Source organism: Papaver somniferum, unplaced genomic scaffold (genome assembly GCF_003573695.1).
Source record: "Papaver somniferum cultivar HN1 unplaced genomic scaffold, ASM357369v1 unplaced-scaffold_154, whole genome shotgun sequence".
NCBI classification, from domain to species: domain Eukaryota; kingdom Viridiplantae; phylum Streptophyta; class Magnoliopsida; order Ranunculales; family Papaveraceae; genus Papaver; species Papaver somniferum.
Genome location: NW_020624820.1, coordinates 3,209,374 through 3,224,486, shown reverse-complemented (window position 1 = coordinate 3,224,486; position 15,113 = coordinate 3,209,374). Strand labels below are relative to the sequence as shown.

At 35.4% G+C, this 15,113-nt stretch overlaps 1 pseudogene; it reads right to left on the bottom strand.

Annotated features, from left to right (window-relative positions):
* Positions 1-2,580: 2,580 nt before the first annotated feature.
* LOC113336709 lies at positions 2,581-4,257 on the bottom strand (annotated as a pseudogene).
* Between the last annotated feature and the right edge of the window lie 10,856 nt (positions 4,258-15,113).

Genomic DNA, 15,113 nt, shown 5'->3' with positions numbered 1-15,113 from the left:
TGATGGATCTATTTCCGGTATCTCATCCATGCTCCCTGCGAAAATGTCTTTATATTCTCGCAAAAGGTTAACAGTTCTTTCTTATTCCTCTACATCCATCTTGGTTCCAATTCTCAATATTAGAAGTTCTTTTATAGTCCCAACGTTTACTTCTTTTGTTGGTTCTGCGGCAGTGTAACTGGACTTGGATTCTCCCATTGGTGTTGGTTCTTTTATTGTTTTCACAGGTCCTTCTCCCTCTTCCGAAATTTCGCTGGGTATTCCCATGCCTTCTTTTTTCCTTATCATGTATACTATAAATTCTTCTTCTTTCTTTGCATCCTTTTCCAACTTTCTGCGGAATTGTTTCCTTTTTACTTGTCCTTCATAATGCTTTACTTCAATTTGATGACATAATTTTGCATTGTCAACATCTCCTCTGATTTCACCTATTCCATTTGGTGTGGGGAATTTAATACATTGATGCAACGTTGATACTACAGCTTTTATCGCATGTATCCATGGTCTTCCTAACAACATATTATATGGCGATTCCATATCCACCACATATAGTGTCACGTGTGTTTCGATCTCTCCTAGTGGAATTCGTACTACTATTTCTCCCTTAGGTTTTGTTGCAGATTTTCCAAAGCCATGAACAAAATAGGTTGAATTGGACATTTCTTCATCTTTAAATCCCATTCCCCTGAACGCATGATAGAATATTATATCCACTGAACTTCCTGTATCGACTAAAGTTCTGTTCAATATCCATTCTTCCGTGGATTTTATTGTTGTTCCCTTCTCTTTTCGCGTAACAGGCACTGTAATAACCAATGGAGATGTGTGGTTCAAATTTTCTTTTGGTATTTCTGCCGCCATGAATGTGATTTTTTGCTTTTCCCAATCTTTCAAGGATGATGTCTTTTCTACTGCCATAACCTTCCTTCCTTCAAAATTTCGTTTATGTATTCTTCCTTTAATGTTTTCATGGAATTCATTAATCATTGTTTTTGTTATCATATTACACTCCAATCTTTTGTCATCTTCATTGACTCTAATCATTTTTCTTTTAACTGGTTCACTGATTTATTTAATCACTTTCTCGATTTGAACAATTTCAACAACAATCTTCTACTTTCGATCTTCATGTCCCTGTTTCTAGCGCCATTATGTAGTTGCAGGAAATCCTACACTACACCCCTCACAAGATTTCATTAATATTCAACTCATTTTAGATCAACAATCTTAATTTTATTGATGAATCTTTGAACAATCTTACAAGGAAAGATAAAGGAATCAAGAATAACCACTGCTCTAGATTTTCTCTCTCCTATTTACTTGCTTCTCACCCAGAAAAAGATCTCTCTCTTTCCTTTACAACTGAACGACTATTTATAGGAAAATACATAGTGGATGACAGCTAATCTGTCCTTTATTTTCTGATATGGCTTGCGACATTCTCGCAACCTTACAAATGTTAGTCTCGCAAACTCTCTTATTTTCGTAGGACTATCACATCTTTCTCATGATTTTAGCTGACGTCATTTATTATATCATTTCTGAAATTGTTCTGCAACACTGTTGTGTTGTGTTGTTGATAATTTCGCTGAGACATTATCGCTGCGAGATTATGATCCTACAATATACACTAAACTCTAGCATATTACGGATTTATGCTTTGGTGTTATTATTAGACTGTCTAAAGTAATAAATTCCTGTTGCAGTACGTCGATTCAGCGACAGATCATCAACGAAGGAATCTTCTGTCCTTCTGGACCTCGATTAGGTTTCTACCACTTGGAGGGTTCGTTGCACTAGGGAAAAAATTGGCTATAGTTAAAAGAGAGAGCGTCGGATTCCCTACCTCGGCGACATGTTACTTTCAGTTAAAGCTACGAAAATATGATGACCTCAAAGTTTTGGTTGAGCATCTTGATATCATCTCCCATGATCAGTATGCAGTTGGATTTGGTTTCGCGTGAGGTGACCTCGCAAATTGAAGAGTTTAGTTGGTGGGTCGCGGTTCCTTTTGGTTGTTTTCTTTCTTTTTGTAGGATCATACAGGAAACAAGAGTTTTTGGATAGAGTTTTTAGTTGCTGAATGCTTGATATAACAACTTAGTAGAACCGTGCCACATATTTTGGATGGAGTAATATGCAATGTTACTGATACATGCATATTCACTTATATCTTTTAGACTGATATTATCATTTATGAGATGTTACCTTTGTTTCTCTTATGTTCGTTTTAAGTGAACACCTTTTTAAAATCCACCATCGCAAATGATAATATCATTTCATGCCTGTCCCAAGCCCGGATAAAGGAGGTAAAAAGGGTCAAATGCTCAACTCGAAATTCAGCATCGTCGAATCTATATTTCTTTCATTCAGAAAGTTTCTTAAGAAAGTAGAAAAACTGTTCAGCAAATTCGGAAATGAAATACATGATATTAGTGCTCATCAGAAAGTTAATCTCTAAATTTATTAATCTGTAACACTAGTATAAGTAAGAAAATATGAACTCTAAGCAGAACAAGAAAAGAAGAAACCAAAGAAGGGAAGAAAACAAGAAGAAGACGTAATGAATACAAATGAGGTCTACAATTTAAGAGCAACAATTGCTTCAGGTCAAAAATCAACTCGCAGACCTAAAACTCTCCTCCCCTCAGCTGGAGTTGATCTCCAAGTCATGGTCCTGCATTCTCCCCCCAGAAATTCAAAATCTCAGAAACCTTTTCCAAGTCAAGGATAGTTGCCATCTGGGTAAGCCGAGTAAACTTGTCTCTGACGGTACTCTGGGTCATACCAGAGAAATGGCTAACTGGTGCTCTACCATCTCTATCCAGTTGAAGACCCCCGAGTTGGCTGAACTTCTTCTGCATCATAATCACTTCCAACCTCTTAACAATGAAGTCAATAATGAGATGAACAAATGAGTCATAGTTGGATGGTTGCATTGTAGGCTGGAGCCATCTTGCATTTGTTTTTACGGCATGGAGAGGAGCTTCTGCATTTTCTGCATATTCAGCCTCAGACAGCTCATAGCTAACATCCAGCACATGACGGATTTGAGGAGTCACAGTAGAGACTAGTTGCTCCATTCCAGCATTTAAAGCTTGCTTAAAACCGATGCTTACCTCCCCTAATTCAGACAAAGAAGATTTAATTTTTTTCTCTAGCTCAGCTGGTGCAGGGAAAACGTCTACACATTGCTTCTCAGTATCATTTCGTGGTTTCAGGAAAAATTCATCACAATCTCAGTTCCTGTCTTTTGTACACCAACACCACCAAGAAACAGCTTGGCGCCAAGATTTGGTTCTCTCATTTTATGTTGCAAAGCTTCCTGGTACTCATTGCGCCGCTGAGAATAGCAAGTAATGAATTCATACTTGAAGTTCTGATAGCCCTTCTACAACAACTCTTTTCCGAAACATAAAACACATCATCAACCATGGAAGTAGTGAGGCTATTAGGCAAGTGCTCGTCAATCTTTATCGCCTTCCTCCCGTTTCCCACCATATAGAATTCCTCCAAAATCACATAAAACCCAGTACTTTCTCGAACAACTTTACTAAAACTTCCATTTCTAAATGCTTTTGTCGCCCATGGACCCAGTTCGGGATAAACCGATCTTAATCCCCGAATTTTTGACACCATTTCACGTGGGACCGAAATATTTTATTTCAGGGAGAGTGGCACAACTTTAGTTAACCGGGATTTCCAGCCAGCGTACCTACAAAGGTTGAAGCTCCTGGCATTCTTCACTCAGTCACAATCTCTCACTAAAACCCTGATCATCACTCACTAGGCGATGTCATCATCTTCAGCACTCTCTATACTGGTTAATCTCCAAAGGCAATTTGAACAAACAAAACAGGTAATATCTTTCAAATCAATACTGAATTGTAACTTACCATTAGGGATTTGATTTCGAAAGACTTCAATTTCTTTCTTCCTGAGTTACTGTGTTTGGTCGTGAATTTGTGAAATGGGGTATAGAGTGAGAATGGTTTTAACAAAGGGGGTGTCAAGTTATCATCGGAAAGTGTTTGATGTTTTGTCAAATGGACGTGCTGTTGTAGCTCCCGAATCCACTATAATTTCACATGGCATGCTAATTGATTTTTGGCTTTTATCTTTCAATTTTGAGCTGCCTGCCTTTTGTTTAGGTCAGAGTGTGATTATTTGTTTTCTCGTTTAAGTTCAGGAATGCCTTATCCGTAAAACTTACAAACTGCAAAGGAGGTGGAGGCAATTGTAAGGGAGAATGGAGCAGTTCCAGCCACAATTGCTATCATAGATGGCGTACTTCTTAACAAATTGATCAACCATTAAAGTGGGGCACTCAACAAATTGGTGTGAGACCAAAATACAAGTGGATGAAGACACCGTGAACCCTTATATATAACTTATGAGGAACAATACCATTGTGGCAAATCAAGATTTGCCAGTTTTATAGAGCTGGCAAACTAGTAAACTGCGGTGTCTAGACCGTTAGGTGGAGTTTATATCTCTCGGTTTTGTCTCCACCTCTAGCGGTCAACACTAGATCACGCTAGGTAATTTCCTATATTTTTATTTTACTTCTTCTCTCCTACACCTTAAAAATTTTATAATATATTTTATTATAAAAGGGTTCCATAAAATATTATATAACCCATAAAAATTTAACGTTGACCCCACCAAACCGAAACAAACAGATTTTTTATTGATAAGGGTCCTACGAAACATAATAAAATATACTAGTTTATTCGAATTTGTCAGTTTTATCATAGTGGGGAAACTAGTTTGCCATGCCACATGGCATGGCAAAACAACTTTTATACCCCCTCTCATATGAACCGGCCTAAGACCTACTAGATAATGTTTTGTTCTTGAACATAACATACTACGCTTTAACATTTGGACCTAATTCATGCAAGCACTATATGACTTAAGATTGTGAACATTTGAGCTCAAACTTATTAGGCTTTCCACACTCAAGAAAGCAAACACAATCTTAACTTTAAAAACATATCTCTATATCCAAACCTCAACTACATAAAAGCAGAAAATAATTAACCCTTTGAAGTTTGAACCCAAAATTTAAATTGCTCACAAGCAAAATTAAAAAAAAAAAACTTCATATTAAGATTTAAACTCAAAATTTTTAGTTAATCGTCGTTTTCAACTCGTTTTATCTTCCGCTTTTGAACCGTTCGTGAAAGAAATGAAGCGATTTCTAATTGAGTGTTAACCAGCATCTGAGTCAAATAGCTTCTACTTCAACACTCCGTTTTTCAGATTCAATACGTGAAATTTCTCTAGCTTTAATCATCTCGATGTCAGCCAATTTCATCTTCATCAGTGAACTAGATATCATTCTGAAGCTTGCAGATAGATCAGCTAATCTATTTGATTCATTAGTGGAATCGGTTTTTTCCGAGTCTTGACTCGTTAACAGAAATTGTCGTGCGCCACGACAATGGTGGGAAGAGTATCTGGAGGGTGTGCACCGAGCAACGATCCACCCTTAGAGGTGTAACTTAGACGGTCTGTAAAGCGAAGTGATTGATACACCATTGTTCTCAATCAATGAAATTCTCTGTCCATTTCTATTTCTAAACTGAGAGGGTGGAAAAAAGTTTACTTTTCCCTTTCTCAGTAGTGGAATGCTACCAATATCCGCTTCAGGATCAAAAGTAAAGTCAAGGGCCTGGTTTCACAGCGGACACAGGACGCAGACATTACAAAATTCCCAAAAAAAACTAGGACGCGGACAAGTATATATATATATATAATCCGGTATTTATATAGTAAAATCAAGTATTTTAATCCTGATAATTATAAAATGATGTTACATTATGTTGTTTTTGTATATAAATTTCAAAAGAAAAGAAGAGACTGTTTGTCTATACATGTCGAAGATCAAGGAATCAATCACTATTAAACACCTGGCTTAATCAAAATGCATTTTTAGAACAACACATGCCCAATCAAGGGTATACATAATGTCATTTCCAAATTCCAATTACAAAACCTTAATGAAGACCTAACTATCCAATTTATTCTCTCTATCTTTTTATTCTCGCCTCCGCTTCTTCACTTTCCTTTACTGTCGAATTGTTTTGCTTCATCTTCAACTAACACTAAATCCACATCTACCTAGTTATCTCTTATTTTCCGTATTCTTTAACGTTTATCCTTTGTTACCTATGTTGTGATAGCATGACAAAAAATTATTCAAAAACTTTACATTTATATCTAGATGTATGTCGAATAAATGTTGGTGATCATTTTTTATTGACGAAAGATTAATATGTGTGAGACAGTCATTTGATATAGACTCAGAATGTTTCGTATTGATCATTTGATCACTTGAAAATTGCTTTGAAGCTAATACTTTGTGTGAGACAGCTATTCCCGTATTCTAAGAATGTTTCAATGATTGAAATGAGAGTTTAGAACACCTAACCATTGATTGGATATAGCACAGTATGCGTACTTATAAGCTAACTATTGCAAGTGTATTCCAAGTCCGGGAACTTAATATGCATACCCGTACGCGTACTGGTTAAACAATTGAATTCCGGGAACTATGGTATGCATACGCGTATGCATACTGATATCAACTGAGTTCGGTCGTGAACGACAGTATGCATATCCGTTTGCATACTGGCGAACAGACCATGTCCGCGAACTATAAGTATACGTACCCGTTTGCATATTTGAGTGGTTAAGTTCTAAAATCGGTTGTTCATGAACAAATACATTTATATATATTAAGGAATGCAATCTTTGCAAACCGTGATAAAATGTTCATGAATTGATTCGAGTGAATCAAAACTGATTTTGCTTCAATTATGTCTTGTATACTTCTATGAGAATATAAACAACTGAAAAACTCTATAAATAGTTTCATTTGAACTAGTTGTGATTAAGATGAACAAGGTTGATATTAAAGTATTCATATGGATAACTTTGGTTAACTATTGTTGAGCCAACTAAGTGTACACGTTTAGGTACGGCTACCCATATCTAAATGAATGCACGTTTCATTTGTGTGTAACAAGCTAAGACAATCTAGCGGTTGAAAGATATTAGCTTGAATCTAATCATGTATTCATCTAACGGTGAATATTGAATGTTTTGTTACCAAGATAACATTGATTGCAAATTAACCCTAATTTGAAGACTATATAAGGGAGAGCTCTAGCAACTGAGAAACCCAATCCCCACACCTCATGTGTGATACCAGTTGCGGCTAGAGTCGATTCTCCTTTAACCTAGGTTTTTCTAAAACCATAATAGATTAACGACTTAAAGACTTCACTGGGATTCTGAAGCCAGACTCAACTATTTTCTCTGTACTTACGTGTTCTGATCTTACTTTGTTATATCTATTGAGTACTATCTTCTCTAATATTTGCTTCAAGAAAGGATACTGAAAACGCGGGGTATAACAACCACACCGAAATTTTCGTTAGACAAACTGTATGGACTAATTCCAATATAATACCGAGAGCACCAACTTAAAAGTGAGACTCAATCGAAAAAATATATTAAAGATTTTTATCTCTTTCTTAATACAATCAGCAAATCAAACAGATAGAAATTCGTGAGCCTAATTGTTATGAGAATAACTTGGATTGTACCAAAGACAAATATCTGAGAGTCAATCAAGTTATACCCAATATACAAGGTAGTATTTATCAACTATGATTAAACTACGCACAACATGTGATATTTCAATTATATAAACAAAATATAATGCGGAAAAAAGATAATACAAACACCAGCAATTTTGTTAACGAGGAAACCGTTAATGCAGAAAAAACTCGGGACCTAGTTTAAACTTGAACACCACATTATATTAAGCCATTACAAACACTAGCCTACTACAAGTTAACTTCAGACTGGAATGTAGTTGAGCCCTAACTAAGTCTCAGACCGATTAAGCTACAGTCCCATCCCTAACGCCTCTTGAATCTCTCAAGATCCTGCGCACTTGATTCCCTTAGCTGATCTCACCCACAACTAAGAGTTGATACGACCCAAAGTCGAAGACTTATAAACAAATATGTCTCCCACAGATAAGTCTATTCTGGTTGTTGTTTCTATCGTAAGATAAAGATCAAGGTGTACATCAAACTCAACTAATAATCCAGTATTATAATCCCGAAGAGCAACATAGAAATATTAGTCACCGTACAATAACCTAAATGATTAACAAAAGAAGTTATTGCGGAATCACGAGGGGCTGACACGAAGAACTGTTGTGATTACTTTTTATATCTTACCTGTCGGAGATAAATCTCAAGAAAATCTTAGAGAAGATTAAACTCAATATGAGGGAACAAGTAATATCAGAATATGAAACTACATATAAAATAGTTAGATCTGGCTTCATGAATCCCAAATGGAGTCTTTAAGTCGTTCACCTAATAATGGTTTTGGAAATCTAGGTTAATGGAGAATTTACTCTAATTTGCAACGCAGGACACGAGGAAGTATCGGGATTAGGTTTCCAGTTACTAGAGTTCTCCCTTATATAGTCTTTCAAATCAGGGTTGCTTACAATCAAAGCTAAGATATCTTAGTAACAAAGCAATTGATATTCACCGTTAGATGAACTCCTGATTTAAGATTCTAGCTAACTCTGCTTAAAAAATAAGCAATCAATCATCCACCATTAGATGGTATTAGCTTGATACACACAAATGAGATATATTTATATTTAGATATGGATGTACCGTACATAAACTTGTATAACTAGTTGGCTCAATAACAGTTAACCGAAGTTAGCCATATGAACACTTATAGTTTATCCATATTCATCTAACACTTCTAAATCAAATATGATGATCAATCAATCATGATAGATAATCAAATGAATATAAACGGGTTTTAAGAGAGTTGTTCAATTGTTCACCATCTCATAGAAATACTCATGAACAAATTGAAACATATTCGACTTGGTTTGTAATTGTCCAAAGTACTTGTACAAGAACCAATTCATGAACATAATGCCATGGTTTGCAAAACAAGTTCGCATACCTTATTTTATTAAAGTTCCAGGGACTTTAGTTCGCAAAATGAGTTCGAAAATTAATCTGAGTTTATGAGTATGAATTGTCATACTTACCGATTTTAGAACCTATCCACTATGTTCGCAAAGTGAGTACGCGAACCATAGTTATGGATTTAGACTAGTCTTGCCGTTCGCAAACAGATTACGCGAACAATAGGTCCGGACCTTTCACAGGTAAACTCGTTCGCAAACAAGAGTTCTGAACCCGAACTAGTACTCCACGGTTCGCATATCAAGTACACATACTGTGTTGTATCCAGACATTAGCAGTAGTCCTATAACTCTCATTTAACCATGATACATCCTTAGAAGACACCAATTGTAATCTTACACATACCACTAGCTTCAAGTGATTAATTAATCAATACGAAATTTCCCAAGTTGCCATCAAATGATTGTCTCATACAAATCATGTAAGATGTTCATGGTAATTTTCACGTGATCATCTTGACTTAATGTTTAGTTTCCAACAAATAAATTGTCTAAAACTAAACTCATTAAGTAGATGATAAAGTTAAGCTAAAGCTAAAAAGATTCCAACATGTATTTCGAGAAATAGATATACAAGGTAAACTCGACTATAAATTTCAAATGTGTATAACACAAAGTATATATAGCCATACGATTTAGTCTCATTAGAAGATAAAACATAATAGATTTCTGAGTGATAGATAAGTTTTAGTCTCCACATAACTTTTGTTGATGAAGTTCCTACAAGCTCTTCAGTAGATCTTCTTCTTCAATTGGTGAACGCCATGAAATCTAAAACTCAAATACAAACTTCTATCTTAGTCCGAGACATAGCTATAAGTAGATTAGAAATCAAGTATTAGTTTTGATCAACTAAAATTGACAAACAAGCTTGAGATAACAACGCTTGCGAGTTCGACCGAGCAATGCTCTAACATTCTCCCCATTTGTTAATGTTGGTTACAAAACTATCAATACATATGGATTACTAAATAAATAAACGTTGTAGCTTATGATCCATCATGCTTGATTTCCTTGGCTCTTCAACTTCCTTGAATTCTTCGTTACTTCAAGTTCTTCATAGATTCTGAATGTCTTCAACTCAACATCATTGTTGTTGAAGATCCGTAGCAATAACAATATGAAAAACAAATGTTTCTTGCCTATTGTTATTTATTGTCATAGTATTATACTAAATAATTCTCCCCCTTTTTATGAATATAAATTGGCAAAGGTACGAAAACTATGGGATCATAATGAATTATCCTAAAAAGATAATTCATGACTAAAAATAAACAAATCAACTTTCTTTCGATGATTTCACATAGTCGAAACTTAGTGTATTCACCAAGGAGTTTATAAAGATAAAAGTTAACCCCTTCAAATGGCAAGTTAGCACAAGTTCATTTAAGAACTGTCCCTCATTTGATGTCATTCCCAATAGAACAACATGAGAGACCTTACTTTCACAAGAAAAGAATGGTTTCCTAACCTATTGATACTTCACATATCTGAAAGACAACTAAAAATAACACAACTATGAGAAACAAATGCAAAATTTCAACAACAGTTCATTAGAACTCAAGATTTATTGATCAAATGAAATAGATAATTTTAGGGAAAAAATGTTATATTTATCTAATAAATGAAAACAACACCAATAGAATACCGAAGGTGTTGAAACGTTGCGGTGTCTATATGTTTGGTGAGAATATCAGCCAATTTTTGTTACGAGTGCACAATTCCATATTAATAATACCATTTTCATAGAGATATATTATAGAATGATACCTTATGTTTGTGTACTTAGTTCTTGAGTGCTCAACAAGATCCTCAGTGATGCAAATCGCACTTGAGTTATCACAGAAAATCTTCATTATACCAGTGTCAATTCCATAATCAACAAGCATTTGTTTCATCCATAAAAGCTGAGTATAACACGAATCTGCAGCAATATTTTTTTATTTTCATGTTGAAAGGGATTGTGAGTTTTGTTTCTTGCTATGCCATGCTACAAGATTCAATGATACATAGTAGAATCCCTCTGATGTACTTTTCTGTGTTCCACACACCTGCCCAATCAGCATCTGAGTAAGCAGTAAGATCATTATTAGCATCAAAAGTATAAGACAGATCATAACCAATAGTATGTTGAACATATCGAATGATCCGTTTTGCAGCAGTAAGACGAGATTCCTTCGGATTAGCCTGAAATCTAGTACACCAACCAACACTAAAATCAATGTCAGGTCTAGTAGTTGTAAGATATAAAAGACTTCCAATGATCAATCAAAAGAGTTTCTGATCCACATTGATTCCTTTCTCATCTCTGTGCAGTTTACCAGTAGTGGGCATGGAAGTAAGTTTTGGAGTAGACTTATCAAGATCGAACCTTTTTACAAGATCCCTAACATAATTTTTTTGAGATAAGTATATTGCATCCTTGTGTTATTGAGTCTGAAATCCTAAGAAGAATTTTAATTTACCGACATTGCTCATCTTAAATTCCTTTCCAACGGAAACTTGAAAATCCTTTACAAGTTTCTCGGAGGTTGATCCATAGGTGATGTCATCTACGTAGACTTGAGCAATAACAACTTATTTTCCACTCCACTTAGTAAAGAGTGTTTTATCAGCTCCTCCCCTCGAAAAACCTTTCCTAAGAAAGGATGTGGTCAGGTTTTCAAAAACAGACACGAGGTGCTTGTTTTAATCCATACAATGCATTTCTGAGCCTAAAGACATGATTAGGAAATTCTGAACTTTCAAATCCTTTAGGTTGGGAAACATAAACCTCTTCCTTTAAAAATCTGTTTAAGCATGCAGATTTAACGTCTATTTGAGATAATTTAATCTTGAGAAAAAAAACATGAGATAATAGTAATCTAAAGTATGTCACAAGAGCAAAGATCTCGTCGAAATCGATACCTTCAATCTGTGAGTATCCTTGAGCGACAAGTCTAGCTTTGTTTCTGACAATTTTTCCAAATTTATCCGACTTGTTCTTTAATATCCATTTAGTACCAACAATATTTATATTTGAGGGACATGGTACGAGTTCTCATACATCTTGTCTTAGAAATTGGTTTAACTCTTCATGCATTGCAGTCACCCAAAAGGGATCGCAAAGAGCTTCATCAATATTTTTCGGTTCCACTTGCGATAGATAACATCCAAAGTTGCAAATTTTTGGAAGTTGACCTCTCGTCTTAGCAGTGGAATCCTTTCCTCCAATAACACTGTTAGTATCATGATTCATTTGAACCCAGAGATGGCGTGGAGGGACACATTTAACAGGAATACCCTGATTAGGGATTTTCTCCCCGTCAATTGAAATGTCAGGATCTGCAACTGTTGGTACAACTTCTACAGATTCTGGGATTTGTTTGACTTCCCAATTGTCTTCACTGGAGGCAATTTAACAGGAGGGTCATCATGAAGGAAATCGCTCAGATCGTCAATGATAAAATTTGTTGATTCCATCTTTACATGGGTTATGAGATTGTATACTCTAAAACCACGACTGTCATATGCATAGCCCAGAAAAATACCTTTATCACTCTTGGAATCAAATTTCCCTTTATGTTCTCGATCTTTCAGAATATAACACCTACTACCAAACACTCTGAGATAATGTAAGTTGGGCTTCTTACTGTACCACAACCCATAAGGAGTATTTAGGGTTCTAGACCGTAAGTAAACACAGTTGATCAAATACCATGCTGTAAAAACAGTTTCCCCCCAAAACTTTAACGATAGGTTTTTGTTATGGATCATTAGCCTTGTCATTTACTGGATATTCTTATTCATTCTTTCTGCAACTCTATTGGCTTGTGGAGTAATGGGTGGTGAATATTTTTGAATAATCCCCAGTTTATCACAGAATTCAAACACCTTGGTGTCTTTGAAATCAGTTCCACAATCTCTTCTAATTTTCTTTAGCTTGCGACCTTGTTCATTCTGGATTCTATTAACAATAATCTTGACCTCATTTAAGGTTTCATTTTTAAGAGCCAAAAATGCTACCCAAGTGAATCTGGTGCAATCATCTACATAAGTAAAGCGTACTTATTTCCAGCAACAGTAGGTTGTTGAATAAGGCCGAAGATATCCGTATGAATTAAATCAGGTGGAGATATAGTGAGAATATCTCGATATGATTTATGTGAAACTCTCGTTTGTTTACCCTTTTGACAGGAACCACATACACCATCAATCTTAGCATTGATTTTGGGAACACCTCTAACAAGTTCTCTGTTAATAATCTTAGTTAGAAGACAATAATTGATGTGAGAAAAACGCTCATGCCAAAGATGTGTAGATTCCACCTTAGTCAAATTACAACAATTATTAAACTGATTATCCAGGAGATAATAGTTATTTTTCCACAAATTCCCTGAAAAATAACTTTTCCAGATTTGTCTACAATATCACATCCTTCGGCACTGAAGACAACTTTATGGCCTTTGTCACCAATGTCCGTTTGCATACTGTCAGCTTGTGACCAATGTATGGAACTTAAGTTCGCGTACCCATTCGCAAACTTAAGTGGTTCAAGTTCTTAAATCGGTTAAGTATGATTGCATACTCATGAGCAAATACATTTATATAGTAAGGAATGCAATCTTTACAAACCATGGATAAATTGTTCATTAAAAGATTCTTTTTAATCAATCTAATTTTGTTTTAATTGTGTCTTGTTTACTTCTATGAGAATATAAACAATTGAAGAACTCTATGAGTAACACAGTTAGATTCATTTGATTATCAATTGATTTAGAAGTGTTAAGCTGAACATAATTAAGAGAAATGTGTTCATATGGCTAACTTCGGCTAACTGTTATTGAGCCAACTCAATATACACGTTTACGTACGGTTACCCATGTTAGAGCATTGCTTGGTCGAACTCGCATGCGTTGCTATCTCAAGCATGTTTGTCAATGTTAGTGATCAAAACTATAAGTATTGATTTCTAGCCTATATAGCTAAAGGTCTCGGACTAGGATAGAAAGTGTATTTGAGCTCAAGACTCCATGACAATCATCATACAAGACGAAGGACTACTCAAGGAACTGGTGGATCTTCATCGACTAAAAATTATGTGGAGACTTGAACTTATATGTCACTCAAAAGTCTATTTACTCTATCTCCTACTCTTGAGACAAAAGTCGTTTTGATATAGACTTTCATTATACACATTTGCTATTTCGAGCCGAGTTTACCTCGTCTATCTATTTCTCGAAATATGTGTTGGTAAGATTTGGCTTTACCGATTCATCTTTACCTTGTGACGAAAGTCATGTTATGTTTCAATCAATTTGAGAATTGCTCTGACGAAAAATGGTTTGTGAATAACGGCTATATAGCGTTCTCTGAGAATATCTCAATGATTGAAATGAGAGTTTAGATTACATAACCATTGGTAGGATATAAGCATTGTTGTGGAAACACATATATGTATAAGTCCTTATTCCTTGAACCAAAGTTTGCGAACTTTGTAGATCAAGAGAAATGAAAGTGGTGTGAGCCAAGTCCACGAACTGGCGGAAGTTCTCGAACCGAGAATTTCTGCTGGAGTTTGTGTGCTCCTTCCATGAGCTTAAGTCCGCGAACCCAGTCCGCGAACTTGAGTTGGTTATATCTAAAATCGATTGTTCTTGAACTCATGTTTAAATAAACTAAGGAATGCAATTGCAAACCGTGGATATAAAGTTCATGAACCGATTCGAGTGAATCAAGCCGACTTTGCTTTGATTGTGTCTTGTGTAGTTACATAAAGATCTAAGCAATTGAACAACTCTCTAACTAGTTCATTTGAGTCATTTGGACTAGTTATGGTGGAGAAGAATATGGTTGATATGAAAGTAATCATATGGATAACCATTGGTTAACTGTTTTTGAACCAACAAATGTTAATGTTTGGGTACCAAAATTGGACATTTCATATGTGTGTAACAAGCTAAGTTTTCGATCCAAGGGTTGAGAAATATTAGCTTGAATCTAATCAGGTTTTCATCTAACGGTGAATATTGAATGCTTTGTTACCAAGCTAACATTGATTGCAAACCCTGATTTGAAAGACTATATAAGG